Below are 5,063 nucleotides of genomic sequence, written 5' to 3'. Positions count from 1 at the left end.
TACATTTTTTCTAATGATTTTGAGTGAGCCGATGTTAAAAAAACGTTTTATGTCGTGTGCATGCATAATAAGCGGTGGTTAGGTGGGTATACATACAATATCATTAGCATAAAGTGAAAAGAGCAAAGGACCCAGTATAAAACCCTGCAGAACTCCTTCACTCTAAAAAAAAAGGGAGCGAGAATGGAGAAACGGGCTCCGTTCCTCCTTCGGCGCAGCGACTTCCTCCCTTTCGGGCGCTTTACCCGTCGCGCCCTCTCGCGGCAAGGACCAAAGGAGCAACGTTCCTCCTTCAGCGTTCAAGTTACTCCTCAATCACGGGGGTCTTGCTCGCGCGCATGCGCACGCCAAGCCTATAGCCGCCCGCGGCCAGTCGCGAGCGATTGCTTTAACCTAAGATTGTTGTAAGCAATGCAGGAATGACGTTTTCTTTTGTTTTATTAGTATAGAGTAAAAGCCTCTCTTTTTTTTATCGTCAGGCACTCGCACGATGCTCCGCACACTTCCATGTGTGTCTCGTGTTGTTTCATACTACCAATTTGTCACAAATACAAGGAGCTCTGCTTCCCAAGTAGTCTTGCTTTATCGATTACCTTAGAGTGTAAAGAAAAATAATGATTTTTTTTGGTGTCGACATGGTTGGTAAGCCCACGAATTTTTAGTTTCGCACGGCACCAACAGCACTCATGAATTCAACGAGGCGCGTAAAAAAGCATCACACTTATTTTTTCAATAGTGTAGGAAACCTGATACCACTCTACAGTCCATGCGTGAAAGTACGATCATATACAATTGATAGAGTTATACGTGCCACTACCACCATATGGATGTTTTTTGCAGTTTACCCCCATTCGAATACGGCCGCCGTTGGCGGAAGTCGTACCTGCGTCCATCAGCATAGTCACACGACACCCAATAAGGCTATGCTACCCCGGCAGGTGAAAGCACAAAGGGAAACAGGCTGCGAAGTTTCACCGAGCGTTTATTCGCCAGACTAGATTACAACCATCAGAAACTTTTTAAACATCATCATAACTAAACTTTTGTGAAAAGTGAACCAATGACTTCTGTAGGTTAAACCAAATTCTCAATCGCATTCGTTTTGAATTGCCCATGCCAGCACTGAGAAGTAGGAAGGAATTATGCACGCGAGCAGTATGTCTTTCTCGTCCATGATTATCCTTTGTCGTGAGAAACTCAACACAAAATGCACTTCTAGTAGCAGCTGTGCACAGCAAGTAAGTACTAACGCTCACTCACCTTTGTGAAAAGAGTATTCCGAATACAGAGTAATAACCACCACAGCCACAGCGCTAACAACAAAATTGTGGCACGCACTATGATTGCAAGTTGACACGCGAGGCGAATCGCGAGAGGCATCTGAAGCAGAAAAGTATGCAGGCACAACATTCTATAAAGTTACAGTAAACTTGCGCACTGCAGCGATAGTTCCTCCACTCAAGTATGAGAGCTCCCGCAACGCCAACAGCCACTGTCATGGCTCACGAAAAAATACCGTCGGATGCGAGGTCATCGCTTATTTATCTCGCAAGACCCGCGTTGTAACGTACGTATACACTGCTAGGACGGTCGTTACCGCATTAAAACATTGTCATTGAAGGGCTAGTGGTGTACTATATCCATGGCTAACGGCCACACTTGTGGTACGCACGTAAAAAGAATATAAGCAAACGTTAAGACGAAACAACTAAACGAGGTCGACGTGACCACAGAACACCTACCACGACGAAGACAAAGTTTGGTCTGCATGCTGCGCCCTCTCCAAGTAAGAAGAAAAAAAAAACGTGACCTCCGAAATGGCTAACGCGTGGCAAGTGTTTGCACTCTCAGAGGCTTCAAGAAAAAAAAGTAACTGTGGCAGTAGTCGACAGATGGCGCAGCGTTCGAATTGCCGTGGGCATTCTAAGCACGGTTTGGGGCATCCGCCTTCGTGAAAACCTGATAAGCTCTAGTAATTATTCCGTTCATTACTGTGCAACCATTGATTAACAAAGGTTTACCTAAGCATCAGATACAATATATTTACGTGTGCGCATGTTGTGGTATTGATAAAAAACGTGAAAAAAAGTGTAAGAAAACCTACTTGTAACCTGTGCCACTCAGGTCAGTTGAAATTCATCGCTATATAAGCTGGCGCGCTTTCACAGTAGAGTGTGAGTAAACACGTCGAGGTGTGAGCCGTTGGTTTTGAATGGTTGATTGTGCTCTTGTTGCGTACTTGTTAGCGTATACGCTAGTGTACTTGTTGCGTACTATTTGTGTACTATGTGACCATGTGTGCATGTGTAGCTATATAGATTGCATCAGCACATAATAGGCTTTCGGTGTCCGTAAGTGGTCTTGAATGGGTTGATGCGTAAAATATCCGCAAGGGAGCCGTGATAGTGGGTAATAACAACAAACGTCGCGGCAGTTAATTTTTTTTTAACTTTGATCAATCCCTCCAGATGGCGCCACCTACCACCTACTTCATTGCTTTGACGCTCTCACACCTCCAGCCATTTATATATCGTTGAACATCTATCTATCAAAGCTGCACTACGGATTCGGAATGGTTTCGCTGCGATCGAGTGTGCGGTTTGGAGGCACATCTCGTGACCTGCGGACCCGTAAGCGCATGGATAACGTCGCTACACTATGTGAATCTGCGAGAAATAAATACAGCAAGCCTAGCATGCACTCTTCAGGTGAGGGCTCTGCAGAAACCGTGTCTTTCGGAGTGAACGTGGCTTCGCTGACCGAACGAAACGTACTTGCTCCATCGTTCTTTTTCGCGATGTGTTCACCGCCACAGGTTCGTCTGCTTGTTTTTAAAATAATTTCGTTCAATATCAAGCTCAGCGGGACCGTTTTTTATAACTTTCAGTGCCGTGTACTCCTTACCAGTCGAGAATCGTTGCATTTGCTAAGCCTACTCGCTTCGCCGGGGGGCAGTCATGTTGATTTTCATAAGGAGGAACGTGTTTCTCCGTGGATGAAGGAGCAACGTTTCTCTATTTGAAGACGAACATTGGGGACATTGCCGTTCCTCCCTAAATGGAGAGTACGTCACTCCATTTTTTTAAGAGTGTTGGGTCAACTGAAGCTGACTTGATGTAGCTCTCTTCATTTGTACTATTTGTGGCCGGTTAATAAAGTAGTTTTCCAAACGTTTCAACGTGATCCCCCGTATGCCATACTGTAATAGTTTCCGTAATAATATGTCGTAATGTATGGAATCAAAGGCTTTTAAATGCGAATGCATTTCTTAGTCGGGCTATGTTAGGCGTCCGTCAGGCATCTGCCATGTCTCACACCATGTCAGGCTTCGGTATCGGCAGCTGTCAGCAACAGCTGCGGGCGTGCGCGCGCCACTTTTGTGCCGACGTTTTGAAGCCGCAGACAAGACGTTTCGCCCAGTGGTGGCCGAAATTAGGGCAGCGTAAGTGTTTACTTTTTTTTGGTAATTACAGATGTTTGAAACAAGCATTAAATGAAAGCTTCCAAAGGGCTGTTAGATGAGGTACTTGGCTAAAACGCTGAAAGTAAAGAAATTGAGAGCGAACAATACGACTTATTGTACAGTCTGCTTTCGTAGCCTTCGTTAACTTGGCTTCGCATAGATACCTAAATTGTGGGCTTAGAGAAAACGTTTGTGCAAACGTTCTCGTTAGCCAACTTATAATTTTGCACAGCCATTGTGTATACTAATAGGGGGCACATGTTGAAGGCTTTTGCTCAATTTGGCTGGCCTGTTGCCGAGGGAAACACAAATGTCGGTTTTGTCGGCAATGGTCTAACCTAAATTTTCGGAGAATGAATTTACGTCTTCTGCTGCATTAAGTTGCAATTACCGAGAAGTCATGTATCAGCTGAAAGCGGTAAAAATATACTCGGCTCATTCGTTTTTTTTTGTTCACGAACAAGGGCCCCCATTACGTAGTAACGAACGTTGTGAGCATCTACAAAACAATCAAAATTTATTCAAAAGAAGTAGCTACCTCAAAATCTGGTTTTACTTTTAGCACGGTATTATATAATATAGCTGATGTCACTGATGACTTATATCACCTTATTTATTGAAGCACCGCCGAAGAGCAGTTTAAGCATTAGAAGCTCGCTGAGATGGTCAGTAATGATGAGGCTGGCTGAATAGTGAAAAAATTGGCATTCGTACAATACTAAATCTGTTCGTCACACTGGTAATGTAATTTAAAGTGTTAAACCATCATATCGATTTTTCATTTACAACTGTATTTTATGTTCAACCTTGCGGCGTGACCTTCTCAAGTCGCTATTTTATTTGAGCGATTGGTTGGTCAATGGCTGTTTCCGTCGCCATTTACAATGTATTTGCGTACTTAGACATTACTTATTTGTCCCTCTTTATTAGTTTTCTGAACCCGTGGAACTTACTTCCGATAAGCAATTCCAATGACTGCTCTTTGCATTAGGACAGCAAAGTTGTTCCCCACTAACGAGACCTATCAAAACATCCTATTACGCTGCTGTCATTCTTTTCCTGTCACGACCAAGGAAATGATCGATAGGAGTTTACAGAAGCAGGAACCTCATCGCTCTGAATTCTGCGGCATCTCTGCGGAAGAATTGCAAATGAAAAAGAAATAAATCTTGGAAGACGTCGTTAGGAAGTAGCCATTTATATATGTTTCTTGTCTTCCGATCATCAAGTTGCTGATAAGAAAACCATATACGCTGACATAAGACAGCAGCGCCCAATCAGAAATCACACTCATTTCAACCCTTCAAGGATGCAAGTTTGGTTTGTTTTTATATGAACACAGCAAGCTTATCGAACAACGATCTTTACGTCCGCATCCATCTTGCCTTTGATCCGCGGTTGCTGGTGTGAGGAAAAAAAAGATATCTCTTGTTTTTCGGGGATATATAGAAATAATAATATTCAGAAGAAACTGCTTGCACCGCGGTGCTTTAGTTTCATAGAATTGATGATAACCAAGTAATGTAGCAGCTTTCGCGTGAGAAAAATGTAGGCTTCATACCAGCATGATTGGTATACACTGCCTTCTTTGGAGACAAAA

Source organism: Rhipicephalus microplus, chromosome X (genome assembly GCF_043290135.1).
Source record: "Rhipicephalus microplus isolate Deutch F79 chromosome X, USDA_Rmic, whole genome shotgun sequence".
NCBI classification, from domain to species: domain Eukaryota; kingdom Metazoa; phylum Arthropoda; class Arachnida; order Ixodida; family Ixodidae; genus Rhipicephalus; species Rhipicephalus microplus.
Note: the sequence above shows the minus strand (reverse complement) of the source record.